Below are 23380 nucleotides of genomic sequence, written 5' to 3'. Positions count from 1 at the left end.
ATCGCGGGAGTTGTTTTTTTCCAGAGTTTTTGGGACGGTAGACATGCCAGATACCCAAATTAACGTGTAGAAGCACTACAAAAGTGGAATTTTCATAATATGTCCCCTTTAACTTCTAACTTTATGATCAATCAATCAATCAATCAATGGAACATTTTTTCATATGCAGTGTTACGATGTTTGCAAAAGACTTTTCCAGCCATCATGAGGTGAACGATACCCAGACAACAACACAATAGTAACCACAGCGGAGAATGAGTCACGCTTTCACATAACCTGTCTGTGGTCCCAATTTACAACAGATAATAAATATTGCATGGCTATAATAAGATATAAAATAGATTGGTATTGTAACGTCCTCCCGTAGAGAGGACAGGAGGCTTCTTCGTCGTCTGGTAACTTCACTTCCTCATTGCTGCCCAATCCCCCGTAAAACCAGCCAATGAGAGAGCCTCTTTACCATAGAACCCATCCTATTAGTCAAAACCATCACATGTCCCGCCCCCGACCCCTTCAATGTCGCCCAGGACATCAGAACACTCTTTAAACACATCAAATTACTATTAAATAACACAACACATACTTGAACAATAACCCCAGTCCGTTACAGTATGAAGAATAGAACCTGTGTTTTTCATAGTACCATCAACCATTATAATACTGAGCAGAAAGTTTCATCTTAACATTAGTTACATTAGCCATTTTTGGTCCAGTGTATGATAACATAACATCGACTTTAACACATATGGGCATTCTTCATCTATAAGGAGTTTTGTGTTTGTCTAATATCTATTGAGAAGGTTTATTCACCTACATTTTGTCTTTAAATGTTTAGGATCTTTATTTATTACATAGGGTTAGGGCAAGGTGTGGCTCCAGTGCCACTCAGTCAGCGAAGGAAGTAAAGACTGTTGAGTTGTTTGTTTGACCTCAGATGAGATTTTAAAAACTTGTATTAGGATATATTAAGTCATGAGATATTCAGTCCTAATTAGGAGATAGTGTGCGCAAAATTACTTATTGGGTCATTGTTTTGAGTGGGTTATTCATTATTTTTAGATACAAATTCAAGATTTTAAGGAACAGATTAATCATATTTAGATACTTAGTCATCATATTTAGATACTCAATCAATGAAGCAAATTTTATATGTATAACCCATATTCACAAATCACAATTTGTCTCATAGGGCTTTAACATGGTGTGACATCCTCTGTCCTTAACCCTCAACAAGAGTAAGGAAAAACTACTAAAAAAAACATTTTTAACAGGGTATTACGGGTACACGTAGAAACCTCAGAGATAGCCACATGTGAGGGATCCCTCTCCCAGGACGGACAGAAGTGCAATAGATGTCAAGTGTAGGAAAACATCATAAAGATAAAGGTTTTAGCAGCATTGATGAGGGTAAACATTTTGAAGGATAACTTCAATACTATATGTCAGCAGTCCTGCTGCAATCATAGTCTCTGGTCAGCAGCCAGCAAGATCATGATCCAACATCAAGATCGGATACTAATTCATCATGATGAAGTACTTAGGCATTAATTGGAGATACTGACTCATTATCTTGATAAAGGTTCTTATTATAATAACATACAGGGTAGCAGGGTTTCCCCCAGAAAACTTGCTAAGCCTGGTGGTAGGGCTGCTAGAAGGGGGGGGGGGGGGGGTTGTTGAGTCTTATACTCTAAACATGTTGCACTTTGTTTAATATGCACACCTAACTTTTTTATTTTGATAAGGGGTTAAATAGATACTTTGATATCTTTTTGAGTTGCACTGCTGACTTAACTTATAAGCCCTCTTTTTTATTTATTTTTATCACGTTGGAGTTGCTAGTTTAAACCTACAGTTTTGCACTTTAATATTTGAGCCTTTGTTTACATTTTGTTTTGTGCTGCATTATATGGTGACATACAGTTTGTTGTTATCAAAATAAAATTAACTGAATTGAAATGGTCAATTTGATTTTTTGGGAGGAAAATTAATCGTTTAGATTAATCGATAAAATAGTCGTCAGATTAATCGATAGAAAAATAGTCGTTAGTGGCAGCCCTACTTAATATTAAAAAAAATTCAAGTTTGCTGTGAACATAGCAGTCAGGCCTCTTATTTCAGAAACAATGAACCGTAACAGTTTGGTTACCAATAAAAGATAAGCGTACTACTTCTTTGCTTTCAGGCAGCTACTCAAACAGACAAGCAACAAAATAACAAACAAACAAAATACACAGGCAAGTGTCGGCCTACTTTGAAAGGAATTAAACACAGAACTTTGTAGGGCTATTTGAGTCCTCCTCATATTTGTGGAAAATGTATGAAATAAGAAGTACCCTATTTTTAAATAAATAAAACCAAATAGCTGCAGCCTAATCGTGTAACGGACTAGGTTTATGTTTATGTTCGGTTTTGACTTATGTTCAGTAAAACACTGTGTTGAAGGAGCGTTCTGATGTCTGAGGATCAGTGAAGGCGACGTATGTTCAGTAAAACACTGTGTTAAAGGAGCATTCTGTTGTCCGAGGGTCAGTGAAGGCGTCTGGGTGGGACATGTGACTGTTTGGACCAATAGGATGGTTGCTTGGGGATCGGGGCCATGTCTGTGATCGGGGCTCAATGAGGAAGTGAAGTGTTGTTGATGTGCGCGAGTGACGGATATTTTTTTTTTTTCAAATAAATAATAAACTTAGCCTGGCGGGGGGGGGAGTAAGGCCTGGCGGCCCGCCAGGCCTATACAGCACTGGGGGAAACCCTGGGGTAGGGATGCACCGATCCGATATTTGTATCGGTATCGGTACCGATATTGAAGAAATTTCTAGATCGGGTATCGGTGACAATGGGCCGATCCATATCGGCTGATCTATTCAGTGTAATTCTATGCTGTGCGCTGTGAGTGACGTCATACGCAAGCAACACGCCGTGCGGAGCCGACAGTGCCCGGCGCCTCTCCCCCGGTTCCCCGTGCGGGCCGAGCCGCCTCCGCCGGGGCCGCAGTGCTCCCCGGAGCCGGGCTGCCGGTGCTGCTGCCCCGGTACCGGGACCCGGAACTTTGACCACTCCGCACGCCGCCGCCGCTAGCTTCCCCCGGGCGGCTGTGAACCCCGGTCCGGCTCCCGGTCAGGGTCCCGCTCCGGGTCCCGGTCCGGCTCCCAGTCCGGGTTCCGGCTCCCGGTCCCGCTCCCGGTCCCTCCGCCGGCCCGGTGCCGGACGGGTCCCGGTCCGGATCTCCCGCCCTGCTCAGTTTGACCGGAACCGGCGGAGCTGCAAAGTTGGTGAACTCGCCCGCGTGTGACTTAGAACTGGTGCGGACCAGGGGAATCCGACTGTTTAATTAGTATCGGATCGGTATCGGCCGATACTAAACCTCAGATATCGGTATCGGAGGTGAAAAAAGCGGATCGGTGCATCCCTAATACAGGGTTTAACAAGTGAAGTGGTGGCATTGTGTGGGTCCCTAACAGATAACAGAGAACATCATGATCAGGCACGTGCACAGACATTTTGGGGGGCAGGTGCTCAAACCAAAAAAAAAAGGGCAACCATCGCCAAAATTATTTATGAAATTAAAAACAATAATAATAAATAAATGAAAACTTACTGATTCTCCCTCATTTGTTTTACTAGTTGATGGCCTGATCCAATATAAAAGAGAGCTGCTACCCTGAGCTGCTTGCTGAAGTTCCCTGTCCTTCTGCTTTTGGAGTCTATCTTTTCTTGGCATTACGCTGCAAATTTTGTAAATGAGATAAATCAATTTTGTGCAAAATAATCAAGAGTGACTAACATAATCTCTATAAAGCTGACAACACAGTATACACATTTTTGTTTACTGTTTTCTGACAGAGTTGAAGTATAAGCAGCATTATAATATACCACAATATATACCTCACGTAGCTCAACTTAAGACCTACCTTTCATTTCAATAATTACGATTTTAAATGAAACAAAACTAGTGAAATTGTCTAATTTGTAGAGCAGTAAAACTGCCTTTAAATTCTCTGCCTGTCTGCCTGTCTGTCTGTCTGTATCTCTCTCCCTCTTCATTAAACATGAAAAACATCAGTAAACAGCTGGAAAGCCTTTGAAATCACGGATTTCGTGAGGTTTTTGTTAGTTTTGGTTATCACCAAACAACGTCAGGGGCGGTCAGGGCACACACAGCGTCATTACCAGTGATGCCGGTAACGCGCTACTTAGTAACGCGTTACTCTAATCTGACCCCTATTTTCAGTAACGAGTAATCTAACGCGTTACTATTTCCAAACCAGTAATCAGATTAAAGTTACTCCTCCAAGTCACTGTGCGTTACTATTTTGTCTACTTTTTGTTACTTTTATTATCATCTACACGAACATGTGCACTTCTCGCTCTTACTCCGTCACTGGCACACATCAACAAGACTTCACTTCGTCATTGCCCCCCCATCCCCAACACAAGCAGCCAATGAGGGCCTGACATCCCCCAAAACGCCATCCTATTGGTCCAAACAGTCACATGTCCCACCCCGACCCCTTCACTGACCATCAGGATATCGGAACGCTCCTTCAAAACAGTGTTTTACTGAACATATGTCAAATCCAAACATAAACATAAACCCAGTCCCTTACAATATATTTGATTTTCTTCTTGCGTCTCTGGGAGTGAGGTCATGTAGCCTATGCGACAATTAAGTTGAATCGCCCTCGTTTCGTGCCATAATAAACAACATCCCTTCTACTGTCAATGCCGGGCTGCCTCACAGAACAGCTTTTTGTAAAACCACTCCTTGCTTCTCTTAATGCTGTGAACAACAGGTACAATGTTCATAAAACATGTTGAAAAGTTACATTTATAAACAATGTAGATCATAAGTAGTAAGTTTTTCCATTACAGTGTTAACAGTTAAATATGTCAGGTCAAGAAAGATTGTCATTCTTTTATTTTTTATAAAAACAAGTATTTATGTTAAGTGAAGTCAAGGAAGACTGTCTTTATTTTATTTTTATAAAAACATGTATTTTTACAGGAAATAGTTTTTAAGTTCAACTTAAAATGTCAGGAGATACATTATACGTTTTTGTTGTGAACATTACTATTAAAAATGCACTTCTAATAAAGTGAGTGTTGTCAAAACCAGTTGTCATTTTTATGTTGAGGCAACGGGGGTGTTGTCGGCAGCTTCTGAATGTAACTAATAAAGTAACTTGTAATCTAACTTAGTTACTTAGAAGTGGCTGCAGCCGTTTGGCGCTCAGCGCTGCATGAGGAGGAGGAGGAGGATGGGCCAGCGGGGGCTGGTGAGCGCCGCGGAGCATGTCAAGGCGAAATTCTCACAAGAACTCAAATAAATGCCCCGTCAGATATCAAAATACATTGGGGGGAATTGATGACGGAGAGAGTAATTTTTATTCTTAAATATTGATGAATGAGGAAAAAATTGGGCTCCAGCAGAAGGGCACTTTTCTCATCCAGGGCAAAAGGGCAGGTGCTTGAGCACCACTAGGGGTCTATCTGTGCACGTGCCTGATCATGATGTTTCCAAGACGCATCATGTCGTCCGTGCATAAAACACTAACAAACTTAAACCCTGACGTGCAGCCCGAGGTTCTATTGATCATGTTCTGAAAGTCTTACCCGTCCTCCAGGTGACACGGCGCTCCGCAACTCGCCATCTCCGCCACCATCCCTCTCTCTCTCCCAGTGACCTCCCTCCGTTACACTTTCGGTTCGTCCTGCACGATGTACGGCGGCGGCAACTGCGGCTGCGCGTAAAAGCACCTGAGAGACAATCTGCTCATGGACCGTCTCTGTCCTCGTTGAACCGCTGCACAGTAAGAACTGCTCCAGTGTTTATCATCGGAGTCCTCGTGGTTATAAACTATGAAGACAAACTTCTTCACATCAGTTTTTCTGATGTGATTGTGTATTGTTTCCTTTCACAAATACAGCGCGAGGGTGGGGGGGTGGGGGCATCAGATGCATCGTAGATCTGCACATCATGTGGATGAGTAGCTTCGCGGGGTTTAACGGGGTTTAACATGGTCTCTGTGGTGGTGAGGAGCCGTGTTGACACTCAGCTTGTCTCACAGAGTCCTCTATAACAGCAGAGACACAGAGGACAGTCAGTGGTGAGGACAAAGCTGGTGTTAGTCCTTGAGGCAGAAATCAGCAGCATGTCCCTCCCGTGGTGTTTATATGGAATGATAACTGAGGATAACACTTTTAAAAAGTTTTAAGTTGCAAAATAAACCAGAGTACGTAAATTTCCACCACTTTCTAACTTTTTTGGCAAGAATTTGAGCATGTTAAAGCCCTCAAAAAGGCAATTCATTTGCCTGAAAAAAAATATAATAATAATAATCCTTACAATTTCAATAGGGCCTCACTGTCTGTCAGTACCTGTCAGTGCTCGGGCCCTAAATATGAGCTCCTGTTTGAATATTCATGATTTGACTCATCAAAGGAATATGAAAGGATGTATTATTTCAGTTAGTTTCAAGAACAAATGGGAGATGGCAAGAAGCAGACGAGACTGGGATCCTGTTTCCTCTGCTGGGAGCTCTACTTTAACCTGAGGGTTTGTTTTTTTTCTCAGTGGCACTTTTCTTTCTCTCCTACACAGAGAAGGAGCTGCCAGCTCTCCACGCTGCAACTAGGCCACTTTGAGCGGGAAAACATGCTGAATTACCAAGCTGCATTATAGCAAGACACCAGCAGGTGGCACATCAGACAACAAAAAACATGACCAACTCAACAGCAGCTGTAGGCCTCTGCTAAATATCCATGCACCGGAGACTATGTACATGAGATTCAGACTACCTTCGTGTATTTGACTGATCAGATTGTACCAAGTGTATCACATGGTTCAAATTAAATGTTTAAGGAATAATAGAAGATCGGTAGATATCCATGGCATAAGCTCAGTGTCCAGCAGAGAGAAAGAGAGATGAGGGAGGGAGGGAGGGAGGGAGAGCTCTCTGTGAGTGTCTGAGATGTCCAGTGGGAGGAATGAGTGAGGGATCAAGGTCTTTCCTATCGATCTTCCACTCATTGATCTGTTCCCTTTCTCCTCTCTCCATCCACCTGTCCAACTTTCACGGATGGATGTGCAGTTTGCAGAGAGCAGAGAGGGAGAGAGCAGAGAGGGAGAGAGGCCTCAGACTAACAGGAACATTATCCAAGTCTCAGAGTCTAAAGGGAGAGATCAGCTCCGCGGTGCAAGGAGAGACAAGCACAAGCTCAGACTCAGTGGCGAGACGATACCCCCAATACCTCAGGAAATGAGAGGAGATAAACCGAGGGCTAGTGGATGAGAGGGAAAAACGAGGAGAGGACACAGGGAAGGGCAACAGGAGAGGGGGAGGCGGAGGAAGGGACAGAAACGACGAGGAGACTCATGAAAAAGCAGGAGATGATTATAAAAAGTCACTGGAGTAATTTAAAATGTGAATTATCAGACGTGGTGACTTAAGACTTTAAATTTTGAACTTGAAAAAAATATGGATTCAACCTTCAAATCACCTTGAGACTTGACTGTAGACCTTACCTAAGATTAATAAATATTTAACAAGAATAAGATACTGCAGCCATGCTAGCAGCTCCGTGAGGCTCTACTTAGGCAAAGCCGTACTGTATCTAAATGTTAACAGAGCTTAGATTGACATTTTAGACAAGTACAAATTTGACCTGATCATGGATAGAGGCAAAGTTAGGGGATGAAATAAATTTGAATTATCCTGAGGAGGACCTGAATATTTCAAGAAAACAACATATCAATGCATCCAGTTGTTAAGGCATTTTATTCACAACCACGAGTGTTATTTACCTGCTAGCACCAGAGGAAAAGCCCAAGAGATCATCAATGTAATTATGATTCATCCTCTGAGAACCATGAATGTTTCTGCCAAGTTTCTGCCGACACATAGATGTTGAGATATTTGACCAAACCAAGTGTTATCCTGAAAGAAAAATCAGGGGATTGCAAAAGTCAAAAAGATTCATCCCCCGAAGAGCATGAATGCCTATACAAAGTTTCATCTGAATCTATAGAAGTTGATGAGATATTTCAGTCTATAGAGTGTATGTAAAGATGGGAGGCATTATAGTTCTCAAAAAGTGGAGCCAAAGTCTCTTGATCGCCATCTGGTGGCTGGCTGCAGTATAGCTCATAAATCCATATCGAGCCATACTCAAAAGTCAAAGTAAGCTACATGTCAAATGTATTTTTCTCAAAGATTGTTTCTGTCATTTTAGGAAGTTCTTATCATACTGATATCTGTCCACATGTTCATTTATTCCTTGATTTGTCGAGTGCATGTATCAACAGCATATCGCTACTGCAGCTCCATCCCCTGCTCACTGTGCAGACTCTGGCTCCAAAATGGCGGCTTTCGTATTTCTTTATTTTAGCTTCATTTCTGGTTAATGGGAGGAGCTGGAGACGTGTTGTCGATCTTTATACACTGGACTGACTGATGAGTCTGTGACTAACAAACAAACATCATCATCTTCAGGGACCTGTCACTAGCAGCGCTAAAAAAATGCCAAGTTATGTACGTTTCTTTCACATTGCTAAGCTTTGATTGTTTGCAACTGGACATTTGTTGTGATTATAGCGTTTGTATTGTTGCAACTAGTTTTTCTAACGATGACACTGGAAAGACTTCTTTCTTTGACTTAGAGATCCAAGTTTTCCATTTTGACCATGAGACCACCTTTCTAGTATTGTACAAGTATTCTTAAAGTGATTTGAGATCATATATGTTGTGTTATGGCACTGTACACATTAGATAATTAAGTGCAATTGAAAAGAATGACCCTGGAAATTATTTTTCCCAGTTGTGTTGTAATCATAAAAAATGATTTATTGAGATCTATTTTTGAAAACAGGAGTTGGGAAAGGTCTTTATCAAAAGAAACATTCCCTCTGGTGTGGCTCAGTTAAAAGTCTTTTATAAGTTGTGTGTGTGTGTGTGTGTGTGTGTGTGTGTGTGTGTGTGTGTGTGTGTGTGTGCGCACTTGTGCGTGCGTGTTTGTGTGCACTATGACTTGGCTTTTTTTTTTCAATCGACAAACCTGTTTGAAAACGATGATGTCACACACCCTAGAGGGTTAACATGAGCCCTCATCGTGCAGACTCATTATCCACCACACACACACACACTCAAAATAGTACGCACAAACACACACCACGTATAAAGATGCTCGGTCGAGGACACATAACATGCATGTATTCACTCACAGGCACAGACGCACAATGGGGTGTCCTCTCACTCTGGAGATGAGGAGCTTCACATCCTTTCAGTTTCAATGGGCCTCTTTTCCATCCGCACTGAGTTTATCACTGGAAAGGACCATTGTAAGAACTGCAGCCCGGTGCAGAGACGTGTGAGAGAGGTGAACTACGGACAAAGAGCTTCACGTTTGCACAGAGAAAACGGGAGAGAGCTCCTGGAGATCGTCCAGCCATGAGAGATTTCAGTGGCAGCCTCATTCAATCCCGTACAACCATAATGTATAATGCATAGGCCCTAGAGTTGCCAGTTCTCTAAAATTCGTTCCAGTGCAATCAACATTGTGCCCCCCCCCCCCCCCCCCCCCACATGTAAATACAACAGCAGAGCATTGCTGTTTTATTTACATACTTGGTTTTGGATCAACAAAGGAAAAATGTTTCATGGGTTCTGATCTGATTGTAAAGCAGACAACTCCTGTGGATTGAAACACTAAAGGCCTGCATTTGTTTCTCCTTTATCTTAATAAGCTCCGACAAGGAGGTGGTGTTTTCATCACTGGCCATTTGTTTGTTGGTTTGTTTGTTTGTCAGCAGGATTACGCAAAAAAACAACTGAACAGATTTCCACAAAATGTAATGGACAGATGGGACATTATCAAAGAAAGAATTATTTTATTTTTGGTGCTGATCTGGACCAAGGGATTTTTTTAAAATTTTTGTTAACATTTCACGATAGGGCATGTTTTCACCAATAATTTATGAATCTCAATCAAAAAATCTGACATATTTCGTGGACTTATATCTACGACTGTGTGGAATTTAGTGCAGCTTGACTCATTACAGGACTTGTGGGCTGTAGCTTTTCAGCTTTACTGCACAGTCCCTTGGTCTCTCACGCTTCCTTCCTCTCACCCACAGTGCATGCTTTGGTCAGTGCTTTGTGATTTAAATGAGAAAATATGAATACATTTAATCAATCTGAGTCTGGACCAAAGAGGTGGAACAACTGACTACTTTACATACAAAGCCCTGGAACAAATCTACTAGCACTGCAAAATTTGACCATTTAAACCTCTTTTGTCCCAATATTCACTTTAAAAAGTCAGTTTCAAGTCATATATACAATTTTTTTGACAGTTTCTCAACTTTTAAAATACATGATAACTTTGGCCACCCTGGCATCTTCATGGGAATCAAAAGTTTGTCAGAGAAATCGCTGAAACCACAGGGTGAAAGAAATGAAGCCTCACAACACAGTAGCTAAAATAACTTGTTTTCAGAGATCGAAGGTTCTTTGAGAAACACAACAGAGTTTGTCCCAAAAACATTTTTAAGCTTGTAAGTCTTTGCCTTTTGTGCGTTTTCAAAGGAGTGAGCCACATCTGTCCTTGATGTTGAGTGTTTGGATTCAACACCTACACAGTCTTACTGAGCAGGACTTGGGACTCATTGTTCCCCCTCTCACCAGAGGGGATTGGCCCTGATAGCTGAGCATTTTTACGCATTAACAGATTTCCTGTCCACATAAAACTGGATGCTGAGATGTCACAGAAGAGCGGAGGCCATGTGTTCAGCGACTCGGGGGAAAAAACGAGGGGTTAGCATCTGCACCCTCTCCTGGGAACGTGGATGCATGTCCTTGAGTTGACTGCCCTTAGTCAGCCCTACTATCACAATATTTTAAACCCTCCTATGTCTTACACAACCCCCCCCACACACACACATACTTGTTTTTTTCTTTATTACACTAAGCCCATCAGCATTTCTATGTAATGTTTGTTCTGTCATGACCTTTCTCTCCTTTCTCGCCCTAAGGAAACGCCACCACCGCCGCCGCAGGAGGACGAGCCCTTGGATGCAATGTGGGGGTTTTGGTGGGAGGGGACGCAAGTGAAGGCCACAGTCTAGTCGCCTTCTGAGACGCAGACCCCCACCCCAGCCACCCCACCTCCTTTTGGAGTGACTCAGCGGATAGTACAGTGAGGAGGCAGGGGGTCAAAAATCCCCTGCCTCCGCCTCCACTACACAACATGTGGGAATGGGAAAAAACGTGATCCTATATTTAACCTCCAGGTGTCTGTCTGGTGTGAGTGTGTGTGAGACCCAGGATCTGAGTCACCTGCAGCTGGGTGTTTGTAGACGTGTTATCTTATAGGGGGAAAATGAGGTCGTACTTATTTTTTGGGCTGGGTTTCGGGGGCTTTCAAACGTCTTGGAAATGCTGAGTGTACCTCTGATGAGAACTTTCCCCCCCATAAAATCCGTCTGCGGGGGTTGTGTCAATCAGATCCGTGTAAAATGCGGAGAATTTCAAAACTTGAGCAAACAGGCGACATAATGAAAAGCGTCAGTCGAGTATAATTGTTCAATTACGGGAGGTCACTGTGAATCTAACCCGTCAGCGAAATAATAAGACACAGTTTAATGCAGCAGAAAAAACGCTCTCTCCTCTGGAAGTCCACAACGTCTAAATCAACACTCAACTAACACATCATTTCTCACAGGGAGCGGTGTGCTGGGGTTGGTTATGTCCGGCGGCGTGGAAGAGCAGTGTTTCCTTAAGGTTAAGAGATATGAAGTATAATGTATAAAATGTTTCCTGGCAACAGAATGTCCCCATTCGAAAGGAAAGCGATGCTGCTGAGTCAAATCACTTAGTGCTATTACCCATCAAACCTGTTTTAATGATAGCCGGTGTATTACGGCCTAAGATCATCACATGGGCAATCTTATACAGTTATTCAGCGTAAATCAAAAGGCTCCGCTCAGCACAAAGCTCCCAACTCATCATATTTATGAAGAGCAAAGAGAGAGAGGGCGGTTCCCAGGAGACAGATGATGGATTTTTTTTTTTGGGGGGGGGGGGGGGGGGGCCTTCAAGTGCAGTTTTTGACTCTTTCTTCTCGAAGGATTCTGATTCATCTGCAAGCCAAAAACAACACAGTGCCGGGTGAACTGCGCATGAAGCTAACGAGCGCGCTCTTTCTTCCAAACATATTTGCCAGGAGTGAACACATCCACACTTGTGTCGAGTCCCACAGCCTTTTGTGAAACGTCCTTCCCTTCTCGTCCCCGTTTGTCCGGTCCCGCTCTGCCACATTTTGTCCCTTGGAATGCTCAAATCTGAAGGGGGGGAAAAAAAACGAAAAAAAACGCTTGAAACTTCACCAAGACGCCCACACAAACAAACTCAAAGATAAATATAGTCACGCATACTCTCAACGCACACGCACAATCCCGTACACTTAAAGGCCTCCGAGCCAACTGAGCGATAAGATTAGAGGAAGTACGTGGGTGTGAAATAGCTGCGGTGTGGGACTTTCTGGATTCACACAATCTACGCTGACTGCAGCCCCCTGCTTTTTATTAGAGCTCGAGCTGATGGGAATACACAGGCGCTGATGACACCCACGCACGGATCCTGCAAACTCTGGGCCCTGAAAGCAGCATTTACACTCAGATTGAACAAGCACCGTTTCTCCAGCAGTCTGCAAAGTCAGACATAACCCACAGCTTCTCTTCCACACGCTCCGGGGCTTTCTCCATGTTATGGTGTGGACACCAAACGCTGCTGGGATACTGTACGCTGGAGGGCCGGAGGGGCCGAGGTGGGTCTCGAGGCAGTAACCCTGAGGTTGTGACTCCTGCTCTGGTGCAAACAAAGTGAAACCGAGAACCATCAGTGGGTCCATTAACAAAGCCCGCGGCCCAACAGTACTCTCTTTGTTTCATAATTAATGCAAACGTAATAATCGTGACATTGACCGTTGGGCGGTCCGTACATCAGCGGCACTGACAGATGAATATGAACGCTGCCATTCATCATTGCACAGGACTAATGGACCCCATAAGACTGAATTATTAAGCACAACACAAGAGACCTTTGTGCCGGATTAATGGAAGCATACTGCACACGACATTTACAACACTGAAATACTGTAGTGGGTGTGTTATCACTTTAACTGTCAGGAGGCTACAACTTCTAATTATTGGGTTAAGTGCGTAAAGTTGCCTTTGTGTTGCGTTAAAAGATCTGTTGTGTATAAACTTCTCACTGTTTAACCAGATTCTAGATCTTAGTATCGAGGTCTCTGTGCCGCAAAGACTCACAACTTCCCTTTCTATAAATATACAATGTATTATAAGAAAAGGTGGGGATATGCTGCTGTTTTGTTTCCTTGGGATGAAGTTGGTTTCCAATTAGTTGGCTGTGTTTTCCTGAAAGCTGCTCCTGCATGGACGGACAACGTGGAGGGTGGTGGCGGTGGTGGGGCAGCAGAGAGAGATTTTATTCAATCAATCCATCTCAAACAAGAACAGCACTTTGTGGTGTATTTCAGGGGGAAGAGGAGAAACGGAGGCAGGATGTGGTGGATTAGAAACAGACTTCAGACAGAGAAATATTCAGAGAGAGAAGAGAAAAAAAGGAAGTGAATATTGCTTTTTTAAATATATCGTTGTTGAATCCTTGTGATCAGTGGAAATATGATGTTCTTTCATTTATTCTTTCCATTTTCTTTGGGGAGAATAAAGTTCTTTATTTTATTATATAACATCCAAGCTCATACGGGTTAGTAATTCATAAGAGAGGGGGGGGTCAACCTTTACTGAAAGTGGATATTGTGGTAATTCTCTTCTGTGCGGGCTCTGTGGAGAGTGGAAGCTGGGAACAAAAATAGCAATTGTTCTCTACACATGTCAATAAGAGCAGCAGAATAGCAGAAGTGCTGGGAAGGTCTTGGCAACACTGGACTGAAAAAGGGTTTGTGAGCTCGACACTCAGAGCCCGAGGTCCTGAAGGTTATTGATTGTGTGTTTAGTTATTTGGTTTGAGAAGGGGGCCCTGCGATCATGTTTCCCTAATAGGGGTGGATGACAGAAAGAAATACGATGCTGCATAAATTAGTCTGCACGAAGCTACCCTTCTGCTGAGTTTTACGTCATAATGCGCCAGAAATTAGATTTGGAGAATTGTGCATTAGGCCTGGTTGAGGACACAAAGGGATGCACACAGGCAATTAGGGACATGAAGACGTTGGGGGATTCGCTACAGGATTTACACCATGAAGACTGTAAAACAGGCATCTCATCCCCGACATCCCCTTTATTCATAATACTTTAGCCGTAGGTTTCTCTGATCTGTCTTAATATCATAAATCCTATTCACAGAGGAAAAGAAGCCATTATCCATTCGGATCCAATGAGGAAATGTAGCTCTTAAAAGTGACCCTGGCCAATCTATACAACCACAGCAGATATCTATTTATACAATCACTGATTCTTCGCAATACAACAAAGGAATCTGAAGGATGAAGTCAATCAATTAATTTTTTCAGTACAGAGCTATCTGTCGTTCTTGGATCTCATCCAGAGAGACATCTTTAGTGTGAATTAACACGTCGGGCAAGGAGACAACTGGAGATTCAGTTTAACGGTTATGTTCATCAGAGATGGAGACACACGGTTCACCTTGCCCGACTAATGGGAATCCCAACACTCTTCTAATGGCGCCCACTACGAGCCGCACTGCAGGAACAATCCATTTTTTATGAGAGGGGTAGATCTCTTGGCGTCTTCCATCAGGGGCATTCCCCCTTATTTATTGGTTACGTCTGGCAGTGAGCACATGCAGGATCCAGAACGGTTCAGACTTTTGGGGACGATGATCATCGAGTGCACAGTGTTGGATTAACTCCCACAGAGTTGATTTGAACACTTTTGAAGGGTTTTTATAGATCCACACTTTTCTAAGATTAAGATTTCCATTTTCAAAATAATTAAACATTTAACACTATGCCAGAGTTAGAGTAACACTTAGGGATTAGACCAATTACACTGCAGTGAAATAAATATTTGTTAAGTATTGGGTAGTGCCATTTCTTGGTTGTAGGCTAGGAAAGTGTCATGCAAACAATAATAATGACTATTACATAACCTGTCTTGGTATGTGGATCCTTAGAGAACGAGAACAGCATCACTACCACAGGAGCAGACAGTTCTCTGATATAACATGGACGCATTTTAAACCATATTCCTTATCGAAAAATAAGTAAATTTGCACCTCCTTTTTCACGGAATTGCAGAAGGTCAAATCATCCAACTACACATACTTCTGCTGTTGGCTGTACTTCACCTTCACCAGGATTTTACTGTGAAAGTTTGACAGAGTAAATTAACTTTTAATGAAAGAGCAATAAAAACAACGTCAATGTCACACAAACAGCCGGACAAGTGAAACAGCATGTTTTTAGTGGCCTCTGGAAGTTCAACAGCAGGGATCAAAAGAAGGAAAGCGTTTGCTGTGGCAGTAACAGTTAAAACAACAACATAAAAACCTTCTTTTTCAGCGCAACCAGCCTCCTCCTCCTCCTCCTCCTCCTCCTCCTCCTCCTCCTCCTCCTCCTCCTCCTCCTCCTCCTCCTCCTCTTTTTACAGGTAAGGACAGGCCTTGAGGTGAGGCCTTTGCAGTTTCCCTCCAAAAGTGACTTCCCTGTTTACTTCCTAATTTCATAAACATGAATCCTTAACACTTTAAATGCATCACAGTGAAATAGTGCTCTACATAAAATACATGTGTCCCCTTCTACACAATGATTGTTCAATCCGCATTGAGCTGTTTGTTTGACCCGATGCTGTGTGACACACTCCTCTCCACAGGGAGGCGCCCTCATGACTGTTACTCTTTCGTATTTAAAGGTTGAAAGGCGGGGTCAGCCCGGAGCGGGACACAATCTGATTGGCTGAACAGAACCAGGTGATGGGGAGTGAGGGCGGGGCGTGATTTGAATGTGTATTTTGAAAAAAGCACCAGATGACACCGTATGACTAAGTATTAGGGATTCACTGAAAAAGAAAAAAATACATTTCTAGACAAAAATCGTAAGTTTACGAGAATTAAGTCGTTATTTTGAAGTTTGAGTATTTTTCCTTTTGGGGTGGGTGAAGCGTTTGAGTCCACAAAACACTTTTGGAGCATCAAGGGTAAAAAGCATTGCAGCCAGATCCAATAAACTGAAACTCCAGAACCTTCATCTGCATCGTGGTGAGAAGATAATGAGTGAATTTTCGTTTTTGGGTGAACCATCCCATTAAAACTAAAGCTCTCCTTTATACCTGTCACCCTCTTGGTGGAAGGGGCAGTCTCCCATTATGCCCACCTTGCTGCTGACTGGCATTTTTTGTCGCTTGATGCAATGGAAGCATTTGTATTGTTTGTCTTGTGGTGAAAAAGTGCCAATAAAACAGTCCCATATAAAAAGGGAAGCCATTAAATTAAAGAAGAACACCATAACGTGATTAGGTTAGGTTAGGGTGATGGGAGGGTACACACTGTTGTCTTTTTTCTTTTCTTTTTTGTCCTGTCCTTTTTGTTTCATCTGTTTTGTTGATGCAGGGCATTGCTTGTTTACTTACTGTTCTTTTTTGTCATTTGTCTTTTTTGTCAGGGATTACTTTTTCACCTTCTGTAAAAAACAAAGGAAACATAACTGTCGACTGTTAATTTCTCTGTTAAGTGATTGGTTTCCCAATAAACATATTTGAAACAGGTTAGGTTAGGGTGAGTGGAGGAATACTAAACTTGTAAAGTGCATTGAAGTACTCGAGTAAACGCAGGTTACTCAGTTACTCTCCACCACTGGGTGTCACCCCCTCCTCCCACCTGTCCATGAGTCGGAACTGACACCAGCACAGACCACTGGGCTCTGCTTCACACTGTCCTCCCATCAGAGGAGAGAGAGGCTGCTGATGGGAAGCAGGACGAGGACAATGTCAACTGCTGGAGACCAGATGTGTGTGGCTGGATTTCAAGGACACGCTGAGAAACTGATGCTAATGATGGGAGATTATTCATGAATCTCATCATCACTCCATCCCATCATCACCACCATCCCATCATCAGCCCACAGACAGGTCCTCACCGGGGGGGGGGAGAAGCACCTGCTGTCCCGCTCCTCTCTGCAGCTTCTGGGGGAGAGATTGTGATTAGTGCACATCTGGAGAGGAAGGCAGACCTGTGGGCTTCACGCACACACACACACACACACACACACACACACACACACACACACACACACACACACACACACACACACACACACACACACACACACACACACACACACACACACACACACACCCCTTATCGGACTTTAACATCACCACACGCACGGGGGAAACGTCCCTGGAGCTCCAGACATGATGCCCAGCTTCCCGGGCGGCTGCAGGACCCCCCGCGGGGCCACGGGCACCCTCCTGTCTGCCTGCCTGGTCCACGCCTGCACCGCACTCCGGAGCTGCGGGGACATCCAGTGCGGGGACGGCCAGCAGTGCTGCCCCCCCCTCGGGGCCGGGAACAGCAGCTCCGGGGCGGTGCGCTGCTGCAAGCTGCCCATCCACATCTTCTTCGACAACGTGGGCTGGTTCACTCGGAAGCTGTCGGGCATCCTCATCCTCCTGCTGCTCTTCGCCATGGGCTACTTCATCCAGCGGATCATCTGCCCGCGGCCCCGCAGGATCCCGCACAGCAGCGACCACCGCAGCGAGGAGCCCGCACTGTTCCCCGGGCACGCGTCCGCCTCCGCGTCCCAGGACTCCCTGCTGGACCGGTACCCGGAGTACAGCCTGGGGGACTTCACCTCCCCCTGCAGCCTGCCGGCCTACGACGAGGTCAAATACCTGCCCACGTACGAGGAGAGCATGCAGGAGATGCACAGGGACCGGTCGGATGATCACCTGCTGGCGGAGCATGAGAGCAGCAGCGGCCCGGGGAGAGGGCGAGGATCCGGGCAGAGGGCTGGGGAGCCGAGGCGGGACGTCCTGGAGCTGTCGGGACCCCAACCCGGCCCGAGGACATCCCGGAACTCAGTGTGACCGAGGAGCAAGACAATATAGTATTCTTATTTTAATACCATCAGGGTGATCGTCCTGCTGAGATACAAACTCAAGTGCAATTATAATCCTGAATGTCCAGAATAAAGGAGGAGGCTGAGAAAAATGTGCGTGTTCTGTAAGATTATAGGGGATTACGCTCCTTTTGTATGCAAATGACCGCTTGGGTTGAAGTGATGGAGATTATAAAATAAGCGAAGGCGCCTGGAATCGACGCCCTTTGTGTTTGGGGACAGCTAATTTGGCTCCGGTACAATCGCATTAAGTTTTACTTCAGCAGCTCGATTTTCAGTGGCACCGTGAAACAGTTTTTCTTCTGTCAGATTCTCCTCCTTTCTTACTCTAAATATTCCGCTGGGCTCCGTAGACCTGCTATTCTTTATTTATTCTTTATTGAATTTGCATCCAAAAGGAAGAAGATTTAGATTTTTTTTTCTCTCTCAGTAACCTCAGTAACCCCTGATGTGGTGCTGCAAGTGGGGGAAGGAATGAATATCAATTTTAATACTTGGTGAGTCTGTTAATTTATACATTATCAGCATGGGAGTGTAATATTCTGGAGAAATTACGCATACATGCTCATGTTGGCTCCACCTCAGACAATTCTTAGACATTATTCGGCCAAAAAAAGCCACAGAACAGTGATTATGTCCATATGAATGTTTCTAAAAAACACTGGTTTACAAAATAAGCAGATATTTACATTTCAGAAGCTGGATCAAGTACATTTTTGGCAATTTTGCTTTAAAAACTAAACCAATCAATTATCAAAATTGCTGCCACTTCATTTTTTGTCAATCAACTGAAACTGTTTGAGCTGTGTAACTTTATTTACCTCTTTAAATAATGCATAAGGGGGTGCCTATATTGCCCTGTGACACTGAGTCCTGTTTCCACTATTGTTGAAAGCAAATTTGTTATGGCGACACACCAGACAGCTTTTCAAAGCTTTCACAATAAGTGCCATTTCCATTTCTGTCAGAATTTACACAAGAAGATGCTTCCTGAGCTTCAGGATCCATAAAACGTTAGAGCTCCTTTACTGCTCCCGACTCTGAAAGTCTGAGTGAGATTGTGGTGGTGGCCTGTGTAATCCAATACTGCCAGTACACGATGGCAGAGCCGACAGTCAACACTGATGGCTTTCCTTTCCAGAGGGACATTTGTGGGTGGTTGGAGTTTGCACTTAAAAGCATTAAATCCATGATTAAAACCCACTGATGGGTGGATGGGGTGTGACCCCATGATGCAAGCAGCCATGTGTGGGGAGCTTCTTCAAAAAAACGAGGGTTGTGATTGTTTGGTTTCGTGATCAGTGCAGTTCATAGTGAAGTTCATAGGCTCCAATATCTAATTCCCAGAATATAATAAGATATCATAAAGCTGGGACATCCCCTGGCTGAAGGGAGAGAAGGCTGGTGTAGAGAGAGAAGACAGCCACGCACAACGATGGACACAAATACAGTGCACACAAATACACACGCACACAAAAATGGATTTGGTGTAAGCAACATCTGCATCTGCATCAATGGCCAGTTATTATATTACTCACTGGACGGATCAACTATAGAAAAAGGTCAAATCAATGAGTATACATCCCCCTCATAAATTCTGCATTATATCTGGGGAATTGAATTTATGGAGGAAGCTGCCTTGTATGGCCAGAACACTTAATATGTGAGACTTTGCAAGTCATCGAATGTGTGTAAACATATCTGGGGTTTAATAAAAGTGAAATGTCTGTTTTGTATTTCCTAGCTTCAAAAACATTGAATATATACAGTCTAGATACCGAAATGTGACTTTTCTATTCTTTATTTACGGATAAGGCTCAAAATGTCTGGTGTAAAGTGTGGAATGTAGTAAGAATACACAGAATGGGTTAAATAAACACTAAACACGTCCAATAAATTGTTTTTCATTAGCATTATGTAAAAGGTTTATTCACATGCCTAAATTTGGTTTAGTAGAGGCTGTGATGTTCAAGAGGGAGTCGGAGGACAACACAAATATTATTCCTCATTTTCCACTGTGTGTGGCCACTCTCAGAGGTAATGCATGTGCAACCCGACTCCTCGCTGATAAGTCTTAGCATAGATTAATGATGTATGGTCTGGAGGACCATGGCTTATCACACTGTGAGTATAGGCTTAGAGAGAAAGGGGATGAATAGGGAATAAAAGAAAGAGAAAGAAGTGGCTTAAAATGCAGGAAAAACAACAACAACAGCGTGAGAGACTGAACCCATCGATAGGTTTTCCTACATCTACCGTTTACTTTCAGCCCTGGTGTCCACTCACAGTTTCTTCAGGATTATGTTGATCACGTTCTATCGCATCGGTCCACATCATCATGATATGGTCGAGTACACCAAAGCTGTCAGTGAGGGGAATAAAACCATAAAAGAGGGCATGTACTTCGTGGAGGATCTACGCACACCACTGCTGATCACTGCAGCACGACTTCAGAGGACAATGTCACCCTAGACTCGGGAAGATGGAGGGAGAGGGAGTACAACGTTGTACTGAAACCGGGGAGCCTCATCCTTCATCTCCAACCAAAAACTAAAGAAGAGCTGAATGGCATGGGGCTGAAAGGTGTTGTCTCAAACGTGAAGAGGTCCTGGCACAAGAGTAAGATTATGCTCTGACCTCCCCAAGCGTAATAAATCAGTTTTCAAAGGTAGATGCCAACATCAGTTTTGGTAGATTCCTCCAACCAAGGAGTCCTCCCTAATAACCAGGTTCATCACCCCATTTGGTGGTATTCTTACAACAATACGTGCTTTGGAATACTGTCAGCCCCACAACACTTTCAGAAATGCTAATTCTGGAGGGGCCTGGGATGAGTTCGGTGTAAGATGGACGACCGGGTCAGATCATTGAGACATTATGGGTCAATGCAGACCTTACAAGATGAGAAGATACCTTGGGAAATCTCTACCTCACCGGGTCGAGTAAACATGCACAGAGAGACCTGCTGAGGAAGTCAAATATGTGGGCCTGGGTACTGAATGACCCAAATGCGGACACTCGTCTCTGCGCAGTTGCACAGACGAGACAATGAGGAGTGGAAGTCAGTAGCGAATGTGTCAAGAGAACCTGCTGGTCAACACATGGGCCTGTGAGAGGTTCCTCATCGGGACCAGCTTCTGGTCCCAATGCTTGGCTCGAGGAACATGGATGAGCTGCCTCCACTTATACAATACCTTTATACGCGTTTAATGAGATTTTCCTACACCACATCCCACGTGGCTGGTGAAGAGATCTCAACTGCAGATGTGCTGTGCAGAGCCCCTGTAAACAGCACAACAGAGGGTCTTCAGGAGGAGGAGATCAACCTGGATGCTGACTCATAGATCTTGGACCACACCGAGACAATGATGTCATACTGCAGCAGCTGAAGTGGAACAGTGCAGGATGGCCAGACAAATATCAATTGGAAGAGTGTTCCAAGCCGTGAGCTCACAGTTCATAGTTGCTCTGTTAGGTTTTGGCAGCAGAGAAGTGTGCGGACATTCTGACTGAGCTGTATTGGGATCGCAACAGCATCACCAACTGAGGTGGCCGGGCCCAAACAGACAACAGGAAAAAATACCCATGGAGTTCCCGTCAAGGCCATGGTCTACTGTGGGAGCAAAGCCGTTTCAGATGGGAGACAAACTGTACTTAGTCATCACGGACTATTTCCTGAGATTCTTTGAAGTAACCAGACTACTTCTGATGACCCACAACACCAGAAGCTGGGATCAAACACCGCAAATCTATCTTCGCACATCGTGGGATTCCTGAGGGGGTGTACTCAGACAACGGACCACCCGATGTGTCTGAGTCATTCCAAAAGTTTGCACATGATTGGAGATCCAGACATGTGACATCCAGTCCACACTTTCCACTGAGCAACGGGAAGGACAATCGAAAATCTTCTCAAGATGTACACTGATCCTGTTCTGGGCCTCTAGTCCCATTCAACTACTTATGGGGAAGACTTTGAACAACAGTCCCTGCCAAGATACAGAGCACGTGACATGTGACGGTCATGTCTGGCTCAGAGAAATGCACCAGAGAGGTACATTGGTGTCTTCAGTGGACATGTCCAGGTCATACATTGTCGAGATGCTCAGATGCAATATGAAAAGTTACAGATTCCACCTCTCACCAACGTCTGTAGCACCACAAACACCGGGTGACTTTCCTGAAACACTACAGGAGAACGCAGCTCAACGTGCAACTGATACACACACGCACACTAAAGGAAACAACGCTTCACAATATAAAGAAAGGACAGACAGGAAGAAAAACAGGTTGTTACTCTCATATCTGTAAATGTTTGCTGATGTTTACTTTTGTTGATGTTTACAGGGAAGTGTTTACAGAAGCATAGGAGAAGAAAAGGTTTCATGGCCGTCCTATGCATAAACTTATGAATAAGTGGAAGGGGGAAGCCATGCATTCCTATTGAGGCTGATGATTTGTTTGTTGACAGGAGGCTATCTGCTTATAGGTTAGCATGTTACTTGAACTGTTTACTGCTACAGCAAAGAGTAGAGCTTTGCATTACTTATTTATGCATGTTGACAGGAAAGGAGCTTTACCCAGGAAGAGGGATGTTGTGATCGCTCTCATCGCGTCAGGCTGCGGGTCGGACAATAAAAAGGACGGTTGCCTAATGACAGCGAGCCAGGCGGCCACGTGTGTCTCTATGCTTCTTAGACGCTTTCATCAAAGCACCGATAAACAATAGAACACATGGCGAGCAGTTGGTTTCACACCTCAGTAGAAAAGGAAATACAAGAATAACTCAGGGAGAGGTTCAGAGATATATTGGACCCAGAAACACATTTTGTGTCTATAAGCAAAGCTGAAAAAGAAACTCTGTATATTACTCTGTGATTAAAACCAGTGAAGCATCAAGACATTAAGGAAGTACAGGAAGCAATGAGATGATATTCAGGCTCAATATATACACCATCAGTTTTATTAATAGATTTTTTTTTAGTGTTTACAGAAGGAAAAAACGAATACATTAACTACAAAAATATATTTTCATATAAAACACGACACCAAATATCAGTGACAGAACTAGAATGACTGCATGGTGGCTGTATGCCTCCACCAACCACTGCAGTTTCAGTCTACATACATTTTCTTCCAGACTCATATGAGGTCCCCGTGATCTTCTGACTCATCTTTGAGTCCAAGAGACAACTGGTTAAATTATAGGAAAATAGGAAATTCCCTAAAAGGCGGACTTGAGTTATCATGTTCAAGAGGC

This window comes from Limanda limanda, chromosome 6, assembly GCF_963576545.1.
Source record: "Limanda limanda chromosome 6, fLimLim1.1, whole genome shotgun sequence".
Lineage (NCBI taxonomy): Eukaryota > Metazoa > Chordata > Actinopteri > Pleuronectiformes > Pleuronectidae > Limanda > Limanda limanda.
Note: the sequence above shows the minus strand (reverse complement) of the source record.